Source organism: Anomaloglossus baeobatrachus, chromosome 1, assembly GCF_048569485.1.
Source record: "Anomaloglossus baeobatrachus isolate aAnoBae1 chromosome 1, aAnoBae1.hap1, whole genome shotgun sequence".
Classification (NCBI taxonomy): Eukaryota; Metazoa; Chordata; class Amphibia; order Anura; family Aromobatidae; genus Anomaloglossus; species Anomaloglossus baeobatrachus.
Genome location: NC_134353.1, coordinates 39,612,065 through 39,623,430, shown reverse-complemented (window position 1 = coordinate 39,623,430; position 11,366 = coordinate 39,612,065).

The following is an 11,366-nucleotide window of genomic DNA, read 5'->3' as shown; positions in this document are numbered from 1 at the left end:
AGTACGAACGGTGTCTGCCCAGTGGCCTCAGCCAGCGAATTGTTAAGGGCAAATTCTGCCCAGGGTAGGAGGGAGGACCAGTTATCGTGGTTCTAAGCAACAAAGTGTCGAAGGTATATAATCATAGATTGATTGGTACGTTCAACCAAACCATTAGTCTCCGGATGGTATGCCGAAGAGAGATTCAACTCAATTTGCAGAAGGCTACAAAGATCTCGCCAGAAACGGGAAGTAAATTGCGGGCCTCTATCACAAATGATACGATCTGGCATCCCGTGAAGCCTAAAGACATGCTTGAGGAATAGTTTGGCTAGTACCCTGGAAGATGGGATTCTCGATAACGGTACGAGATGAACCATCCGGGAGAAATGGTCCGTAATGACCCACACAAATCTATGTCCCTGTGAACATGGAAGATCACCCACAAAGTCCATGCCTACCACCTCCCATGGTCTATCTGGCACTGGTAAAGGATGCAAGAGCCCAGCCGGTCTCTGCCGTAATGGACGGTTGCGAGCACACGAGTAGCAGGAACCGACATATCTCTTGACGTGGCTGGCTAAGTGTGGCCACCAATACCACCTCTCCAGTAACTCTCGTGTCCGCCTAATACCAAAATGCCCACCCACCTTTGAGGTGTGGGCCCATGACAGTATATCATTCTGTCGATCAGGCGGAACAAAGGTCTTGCCCGGTGGGATTTGGTCTAACGTCACAGGGGAGAGCGTATGAAAAACCCTGGAGGGAAGGATAAGACGAGGTTCGTCAATCTCTTCCTGGGTAGAAATCATAGAGCGAGACAGGGCGTCTGCCTTGTTATTCTTACTCCCAGACAGATAGTTGATGGAGAAGTGAAAGCGGGAGAAAAACAAGGACCAGCGGGCTTGGCGAGGATTCAGACGCTGAGCGGTTTGTAAGTACGTCAGATTCTTATGGTCTGTATAGACCTGGAAAGGATGTTTCGCTCCTTCCAGCAAGTGACGCCACTCCTCCAAGGCTAATCTTAAGGCGAGCAGTTCCCTATCCCCAATGGTATAGTTTCTCTCTGCCGGTGAAAAGGTTTTAGCAAAGAAGAAACACGGCCTTTTTCTACCTGCACCGTTCTTTTGATACAAGACCGCACCAGCACCCACTGAAGAGGCATCAACCTCTAAGAGGAAGGGCTTATTCTCATCGGGTCTTTGAAGAACGGGAGCAGTTGAAAAGTGTCTTTTTACTGCCTCAAAAGCCTGAGATGTCTCAGTAGACCAGGCTTTGGGATTAGCACCTTTCTTAGTCAAGGCCACCAAAGGGGCCACCAAAGTAGAAAAATGGGGTATGAACTGCCTGTAATAATTTATGAATCCTAAGAAGCGTTGCACCGCCTTCAAGGAATGAGGTTCGGACCATTGCAGGACAGCAGAGAGCTTCGCAGGATCCATAGCCAGACCCTCTTGTGAGATAATGTAACCCAAAAAAGGCAATGAGGACTGCTCGAATACACATTTCTCGAGTTTAGCAAACAATGAGTGCTCCCTTAAACGGGAAAGGACACGAACGACATCCTGACGATGAGTCTCCAGATCAGGAGAAAAAATCAGGATGTCGTCTAGATACACCACTACTGAGGATAACAGTAAATCCCTGAACACATCGTTTACGAAGTCCTGAAATACTGCGGGTGCATTACATAACCCAAAAGGCATGACGAGGTATTCATAGTGACCGTCTCGGGTGTTAAAAGCGGTCTTCCATTCGTCACCCTTTCGAATTCGTACCAAGTTATACGCACCCCGCAGATCCAACTTCGTAAAAACTTGAGCTCCTCTCAGTCTGTCAAAGAGCTCCGAAATTAAAGGTAATGGGTATTTGTTCTTTATTGTGATTGCGTTGAGACCCCTGTAATCTATGCAGGGACGCAAATCACCCTCTTTCTTCCGAACAAAGAAAAACCCAGCTCCCGCGGGAGAGACAGACTTACGAATGAACCCCTTCTCTAAACTCTCTCTTATATAGGTCGACATGGCCTCCGACTCAGGTATCGACAGGGGGTAAACCCTGCCTTTAGGTGGAACCGAACCTGGGATAAGGTCTATGGCACAGTCATACGGCCTATGGGGTGGAAGAACCTCAGCACCCTGTTTGGAGAACACGTCAGCGAAATCCAAATAGGGTGTAGGTATGGGAGAGAGATCAGTTGATGCAACCGCAACGACCTTAGGTGGTAAGGGAAGACATCGGGACTGACATTTCGAACCCCAACTAATAATGCTGTCAGACTCCCAGTCAATGTGAGGAGCATGAGTCCGAAGCCATGGAAGACCCAGAAGGACGTCGTCTATACCCTCAGGCAAAACAAGAAAAGAAATCTCCTCTATGTGACCCTGAGACAGGGAAAGGCGCAAGGGAACTGTCCTCAATGTAATGGAGTCAGACAACATAGTTCCATTAACAACACGGACAGGAATAGGCGCCTCTAACATGATAGAGGGAATATTGTGTCCCTTTACAAATCCTGAGGACACAAAAATCCCGTCAGCTCCGGAATCCACAAAAGCCATAATAGGCCATGTATTCTCAGATAACGAGAGCTGACCTGGGATACAACACTTAGAGGGTGCAGAAGACGTCTCTAGTAACCCCCCTCTAATGGTTACTAGGCCAGGGAGTTTCCCTGACGACTAGGACACTTGTTGGCATAGTGCCCAGCCTGACGACATACGTAACATATAGGAGGACCAGACTTGCGTAGTCTGGAGAACGTATGACCTAACTCCATAGGAGTGGGAGATGTTTCAGATGCTGAGGAAGATGGTAGTGGACCCTCAACAACTGGAATAGCCCGATGCTTAGGGCGTGAGGAAGAGACCTCGAGTCTACGTTCCTTATGGCGTACATCGATCCTCGTTGCTACTGTGATCAAGTCCTCCAGAGAAGCAGGGACCTCACGAGTAGCAAGGGCATCCTTGACATAGCCTGCCAACCCTCTCCAGAAGATAGGAATCAACACCTTCTCTGGCCAATCTAGTTCTGCCACCAGAGTTCTAAAAGCAATGGCATAAGAACTAGTGGATAACGAACCCTGAGATAGATCTAACAGTCTCAGGGCCGCATCATGGGTAACCTGCGGACCCATGAATACCGCCTTAAGAGCATCAAGAAAGTCTTGATGTCTCAGAGTAACCACATCAGAGCGCTCCCATAGGGGAGTCGCCCATTCTAAGGCTTTGTCCTGAAGTAAGGAGATGATAAAGCCTACTCTGGACCTCTCCGTAGAGAAGCGAGAAGAGTTGACCTCTAGGTGTATCTGACACTGACTAATGAAACCACGACATGATCTGGCATCGCCAGAATATCTGTTTGGCAGAGCAAGTCGAGGATCATGTGCAGATGTCACCATGGTCTGAGGTTTATCCTCTATACTCTTGAGCCGTGACTCAAGTACTTGTATGTAACGGTGTAACTGCTGATATTCTGCCATAACTGCCAGACCCTTGGCTCAGTCCTAATGTTACGGGGGGCTGTCTGATAATAACCGAAAGGAGTATCAGACAGTCAGGGTCCACCGTGCAAAGACTTTGCTGCAGACTATGGCAGAGTGCAATACCTCTGTTAACTCACAGAAGGATATAATAAGTAAGTAAATATAATAAGTAAGTAAAGCAATTCCTCCCTTACTTGGAGGGTGTGTGGAATGATCTCTGTTAATAATCACAGAGACAAAGGCAATGTGTGCGAAATGGCACCTACCTAGGTCCGCTCTTCTAGTGGTGCAAAAGAGACGAACAGCAGCATAAGCCGCACAAAGCTCCTACCTGCGTTCGCTCCACTAGTGTGCGAGGACACGAACCACTAGATATGGCACCTGCCTAGGTCCGCTCTTCTAGTGGTGCAAAAGAGACGAACAGCAGCGTAAGCCGCACAAAGCTCCTACCTCTGTTCGCTCCCCTAGTGTGCGAGGATACGAACAACTGCCAGACGCAGTATAAGGAACGTTACCCTAGCGGCAACGTCCACCTACGAGTAGAATCACAAGGCCCAGCCAGACCATATGCCTCAGGCACCTGCCTATGTCCGCTCCCCTAAGAGGTAAGGATACGGACAGCAGCCGAAGCTGTAAGGTATAAGAACGCTACCCTGCCGGTAGCGCTCACCTAGCATAGACAGAGGAATGCCTAGAGGAACGCGCACAGAGCGTCTACTCATATGCATGAACCAAGAGGACTGAGCACCATGCGGCGTGTGTCAGGGTCTTATATAGACTCTGTGCCTCATCCAAGATGGAGGACACCAGAGCCAATCCGCTGCCAGAACGACAGGAGTGACGTCATGCTGGCCTATCACCGAGCAAGACGTCACAAGCACATGACCAGCGACCAATCGGCATAGAAGGTGTCAGAGACATGTGACCTCGTGTCAGCGATGATGTCACCCGCACATGTGCAATGGCTCCAAGATTGGACTTAGTCTCCGGCGCTCGCACATGTGCAGTAGCAAGAAATCTGGACTTAGTCTCCAGCGCTCGCACATGTGCAGTAGCAAGAAATCTGGACTTAGTCTCCAGCGCTCGCACATGTGCAGTAGCAAGAAATCTGGACTTAGTCTCCAGCGCTCGCACATGTGCAGTAGCAAGAAATCTGGACATAGTCTCCAGTGCTCGCAGCAACCGTAACACCGTGCTTCGGTGCCAACAGCCACTGCTACCTTCCATCATATTCCCTGGGGCCCAGCTTCACCTGCGCGAAGCTGAACTATCCTAGCTGCGACACCACCCGCCCCAGAGGACAGTGAACACAGCGGCGGCTAATCCCTGGCCGCATACCGCAGGTGGCGTCACGAGACAACTACAACTCCTTTCATCCTCATCTCCCCACCATCATCCCATCCACCCATCACTTCGTGGACACCTCAGGGTCACAAAGCCAGGCAGGGCCACTCGTGACATCCCAGACCTGACATCACCGACCCGGCGACGAGAGTTTCAACCCCTGCCCCGTGGGTTCTACATATCCATCCTGTGATTTCCTTTAATCTGCTACTTTTTTTTGGCTCTGCAATTTTCAATGTTGAGTGTATATTAAGGGGGTTGTATCAAGACTCAATTTCTTAAATGATTTAAATTGTAAAGTGCTTGTAGAAAGAAGCGACTCTGCAATTAAGCTCTAATTAAAAATTCTCTCCAATCTTTAATTTTTTTATCTACAGTTCATTGGCTAGGATACCAGCCAGTTTGCAGTCCTCAGAGTGGCCGGTTAGCTAGACAATCGGTGTGCGCTACCTGTAGGCTCTATGTTTTAGAGCCTACAAGGCTGCTCTGAAGCTGGATTGCTGGGTCTGACCAGCTGTAGTCCTCCTGTGTTTCTCCCAAGCTGCCCCAACATGGTAGAATACTCAGTTCAGAACATTAGCATGACCTGGTCCAAACTATCTATCTACTCAAGTGTGCCGCCCCCTGGAGCAGGCGAACTGCTCGGATCCGGGGTTGGCTGTGGCTCGAGGGTCCTAGGACATGGGGCTCAGTGGCCACTCAAATAAAAGGGGGAAATATGTACAAGGGGATAGTTCGTGACGCTACCTGTGGTGTGCGGTAAGGGAGTACCGCCGCTGCCGATGGAAGTACCCGGGGTGGATGGAGCGGGGCAGCGAGATGGTGGTCCCTCCACGGGTAGGGAAGGCCCCGGGGCTCTGTAGGAAGGTAGCGGATAGTGTTATGCAGGTTATACGGGCAGGCAGGATGCAGGGAGGGCAGGTGTACTCACTCAGGCGGTCTAGTTAGCCATTAAGCAGACTCTGACACAGGGGTAAACCAAGTCTCTGGGTGCCGCTGCCACTCTCGGGAGCCCGTCCGGGTGTCCGTCCCCACTGATATTGCTTAGTTGTCCGGAGCCTGCCTCCATGCATAATTGTAAAAAAATACCAAAAAACTGAGCTGTAACAAATGTTCAATAAACATGCAACATTACAAGCATGTGAATTGCAACCTCAAGACTAGAAAAAAACCAAGGAGAAAAATTGTAGGAAAAATACCCTGACTATAAATAGATAAATTGCAAGTGCTTAATAACAGGGTACTTAATATATACATTTTTGCAAAAAGGTAAGAAGCTGTCTCACCTCGTCACGGTGTACCCATCTGAGACAGTCCCTAACCTACTAAAGTTAAAAACATATTCTGTACCTGACAAGTCATGTCAAAACTTCAATATGAATGGTAAAGTGATCAGCTGGGTCCCAGATTAAATACACAGCAAAAGTGAGAAGCAAAAAGTTGTTCAGCCTCAGTATCAGGAGGGCTGCGCCCCCAACTTGCAATAAAGCAAGATAACAGACAAAAAACACCAAAAAACTGAGCTGCAACAAATGTTCAATAAACATGCAACAATTTTTCTCCTTGGTTTTTTTCTAGTCATGAGGCTGCAATTCACATGCTTGTAATGTTGCATGTTTATTGAACATTTGTTACAGCTCAGTTTTTTGGTGTTAATTATCAGGTTGCGTGAAGCTACTCCCTGATCTAGGGTACTGTACCCCGCCGTGCTCGGTACCGGTCCGGTTACTGGACTTCTGGTGCCAACCATTCTCCAAAACTAAGTCTGCTACAGCTCCCCAATACCCTGCGACCGGTTCTCCGACTCCTCTGGTCCCAGACCACCGCCTGTGACCCAACCAAGGTCACACAGGGAGCTACAACTCCCTCAACTCCTCACTCTCTGAGGGCTACTACTCAACTCTAGGAAGCTGCTGCTCCCAGCTCCTCACTCTTTGGGAGCTACTACTAAACCCTCTATGTCCCTCCATCAGTCTGCCTGACCCCTAAGCAGGTGGCCTTTTTCCAGCTAGACCACCCCCTGGTGTGCCTGGCAGGGTTTTGGTGTGAGATGTGGTTAGTATTTGAGTGCTGATGGAAGCAATACCAGTAGTTAGGATCCCAGAACCATGGAGGGTGATTTCTGCACCAAGAGAAAGGAGAGTGTAGTTCTCTGTGACACCCTGATAGAGTCAGGGGCGTAACATAAGCCTATCATCTCCAGCATCGTCTACTATCTCCAGCAACCAGACCACCATTGTCATGTAAATTGAATCCCTTAACAAATAAATCTAAAAAACCCTTTACTACCCTAGCTCAGTGCAATAGAATATTAAACGCTTTCTTATTTTCATATGTGATTTTCCTGAAGAAGGAGCGTGATCTCTCCGAAATGCGTAGAGAAAAAAATCACCACTGACTCACTCCTGGTTGTTTCCTTGATTACAGCAACAATACCCAGTCTTTTTCTCTCAGATTTTATTTTCTGGACAGTTATTTACATGCCTATGTATGTGAATTGTGGATATCTGTAGTGGCCGTCGGCCTCTTGGCTGCTTTTCCAATTAGTGCTCTCCTTGCTTGGGATGTTGGTTTAGGTGGACAACCATGTCTTGGTAGTTACAGTTGTGCCATACTAGTTTCATTTATGGATGATGGATTGATCAGTGCTCTGTGACATGTTCAGAGTTTGGGCTTTTTGTATAACCTAAACTTGCTTTACTCTTCTCTACAAATGTATCCCTGACCTGTCTGGTGTGTTTGTAAACTTGGGCCAAGTATGCAATGTGTGGCGCCCCTGTGGCTCCAGTCACCACAGAGTACTGCACCTCATTTAAGGTGCGGTATTCGCCTCGGGTAAGGAGGGGGCTTAATCACCGGTGTTTCACATTCACACTTTACATACACCTTAGGAGCCTTCTCACTGGGGAGCTGGACTAGGGTAGGCATGGGGTTGGTCATCACGAAGCATGGGACTAGAACTAGGACAACCAGCTGGGGGGTGGGTTCCACTTGCGGTAGAAGTAGGAGCAACTTTACACAATCCTTAGTCAGTCTAGCTGGAACATCAGTTCTGGCGACACAACATCATCTTCTTCCTTTTTCTTCTTTAACGGGGCCTGAGGTTTGGAGCGGAACGCTCTGCCCGAGTTTCTCACTACTGGAGGGGCAACTCTTAGAAAGGACACTTTCCAAACACAGGTGGCTTCTTCCAACTAATATGAGGCCAACGGGGCCCATCGCAGCAGGTGACCGGTACTTCCCGGGCGAGCGGCATAAGAGTGAGTAAAAACACCTGGAACCGCAGCAGCCGACTCGGACTCTCATTATTGATGCTGTCGCCCCACGCTCCGGCACCAACGGCCACTGCCACTACAACTCCTTCCCCCATCATCCTCCCTGGGGCTCGCTCCACCTGTGGGGAGTGATATCACCTTAGCTACTATTACCATCCGCCCCAGAGTACAGCGACAGCAGCAGCGGCTGGCCGCGTACCGCAGGTGGCGTCAAAACAATCATTCCCAACCTACACCTCACCATCTCTCTTTTATTGTGGACACCTCGGGGCACAAAACCGGGCACAAGGGCCACCCCATGATATCCCCAAAACTGACATCACGGGCTCGGTGACTAGTAAGGTTTACCCCCTGCCCCCTGGGTGCCACATGTGAATAGAAGGCAACTGAGTGTGACTTAAGAAGTTTATATTTATTGTAGAGGAACAGGGGAAGCAGTAAGGGATGGGTGAACGGAAATCAAGTTATAAACTCAGAGTGTACAAATCAGGTTATATTTGTCAACTTCACAGTTACAATCAACTGATCAGTGGCATGCAATCACCGAACAAGTATAACAAGAAAATTCCCCTTTATGCTACCTTAATCCCAATCTTTCCGTAAGGGTTGAGGAGCGGGAGTGTCGGCATAGCCCTACTTACAGTCAAAGTAAGTAAATCTATCTACATTAGTGGTTAGCTAACTCTGATTCATTTATGTTCTAAATCTTTACATAACCAGTCCAATACAGTAAATAGTTAGTCTCTAGGTACCATATGACAAAGCGGGAAGTGGAGGCCCATTGCACTTGGAAGTTGCCCTTAGGAAGAGGTCCATCTCTCTGTATCCGGTCCTTGGAATTTTGGCTTTGTACTTGACCACATAGTCCAGTCCTCCTCTTGAAGTGGTGTATGGTATATTTTGTCTTCAGTGATTGGCCGCGTAGTCTGATCTTCCCCTGATGGTGATATTTGATGTCCAGTCTGTGTGTTCCTCGGCGATGGAATGGGGTATTTGGTTTTAGTGTTCCTATGGTGACGGAATTCTATATTCAGTCTTTGGATTCCTCAAATAACTGTGGAACTTAGTTCTTCTTTGGTCTCAGCAAACTATCAGATGCTTCACCTCCAGATAATACTGACTCGCTCTGTGGCATATACTGTACCTCCTCTCCCCAGGTAGTATTGGCACCAACTTCTCCCATCTGATGCCGGTTCTTCCCTTTATATCTTGTAACTACACCACAGTTGTCAGCTAACCCGGCATTCACTGCTAATTTTTCCTTTGAGAAAACACACTCCTTACAATCTGGTTCTGATCTATTCTCATTTACCAGCAGAGGGCGCTGTGAGCCACCAAATGTCATGAAATATGGAATATGAATATCTTCTACTAGCCACCCTCTTACAGGTTCCTTGGTTTTCATGATACTATTTGATCTCTAATGTTCTCAAACAAACCTCTGAGGCCTTCACAGAACAGCTGTAGTTATACTGAGAATAAATTACACGCAGATGACTCAATTTATTAACTTCTGGAGGCAATTGTTCACTCAGGATTATATTTAGGGCTATCAGACTCCAGGGGGCTGAATACAAATGCACAACACAATTATCAGATTTACAGTATGTCTTTCAAATATTTAGAAAACTGTGCATTTTTGTTAGCTTAGTTAATAATATTGGATATTTAATAATTTTACCTTCATTAATAAAATTGCATTAAGTTTCAGACTTCATTCATATTCAAACCCCCTGATGTGCAGCTTGATCCAAAAATCAAATTTTCTCTGGTTTGAGTGTCTCTCCCAGTAATATAGGCTGGATGTGAGGTCTGTATTTCTCTCCCAGTAATATAGGCTGGATGTGAGCTCTGTGTGTCTCTCCCAGTAATATAGGCTGGATGTGAGGTCTGTGTGTCTCTCCCAGTAATATAGGCTGGATGTGAGGTCTGTGTGTCTCTCCCAGTAATATAGGCTGGATGTGAGGTCTGTATTTCTCTCCCAGTAATATAGGCTGGATGTGAGGTCTGGGTGTCTCTCCTAGTAATATAGGCTGAATGTGAGGTCTGTGTGTCTCTCCCAGTAATAGGCTGGATGTGAGGTCTGTATGTCTCTCCCAGTAATATAGGCTGCAATTGAGCTCTGTGTGTCTCTCCCAGTAACATAGGCTGGATGTGAGCTCTGTGTGTCTCTCCCAGTAATTTAGGCTGCAAGTGAGCTCTGTGTGTCTCTCCCAGTAATATTAGGCTGGATGTGAGGTCTGTGTATCTCCCAGTAATATAGGCTGGATGTGAGGTCTGGGTGTCTCTCCCAGTAATATAGGCTGGATGTAATCTCTGTGTGTCTCTCCCAGTAATATAGGCTGGATGTGAGCTCTGTGTGTCTCTCCCAGCAATACAGGCTGGATGTGAGGTCTGTGTGTCTCACTCAGTAATATAGGCTGGATGTGAGGACTGTGTGTCTCTCTCAGTAATATAGGCTGGACGTGAGGACTGTGTGTCTCTCTCAGAAATATAGGCTGGATGTGAGGACTGTGTGTCTCCCCCAGTAATATAGGCTGGATGTGAGCTCTGTGTGTCTCTACCAGTAATATAGGCTGTATGTGGGCTCTGTGTGTCTCTCCCAGTAATATAGGCTAGGTGTAAGATCTGTGTGTCTCTCCCAGTAATATAGGTTGGATGTGAGCTCTGTGTGTCTATCCTAGTAATATAGGCTGGATGTGAGCGCTGTGTGTCTCTCCCAGTAATATAGGTTGGATGTGAGCTCTGTGTGTCTACCCTAGTAATATAGGTTGGATGTGAGCTCTGTGTGTCTATCCTAGTAATATAGGCTGGGTGTGAGCGCTGTGTGTCTCTCCCAGTAATATAGGTTGGATGTGAGCTCTGTGTGTCTACCCTAGTAATATAGGCTGGATGTGAGCTCTGAGTGTCTCTCCCAGTAATATAGGCTGGGTATGAGGTCTGTGTGTCTCTCCCAGTAATATAGGCTGGATGTGAGCTCTGAGTGTCTCTCCCAGTAATATAGGCTGGGTATGAGGTCTGTGTGTCTCTCCCAGTAATATAGGCTAAATGGGTGCTGTTGCCTTCATTAGCTCACATATCAGCACAGCTTCTTTATTTCACTTTTTTTCCTCTTTACGTGCCTTCTTCATTTTTGGTAGACAGTTTTCCTGCCCTCCCTGAGACTATAGATACTTTCACCTCTCTCCACTCTGAATATCTTTGTAAAACCCCTAATGCTGAAAGAAATACGGAAAAAGCAGAGAAAGTCATAAGGAGCAGGCGTTTTTTGCTGGACACTCCAC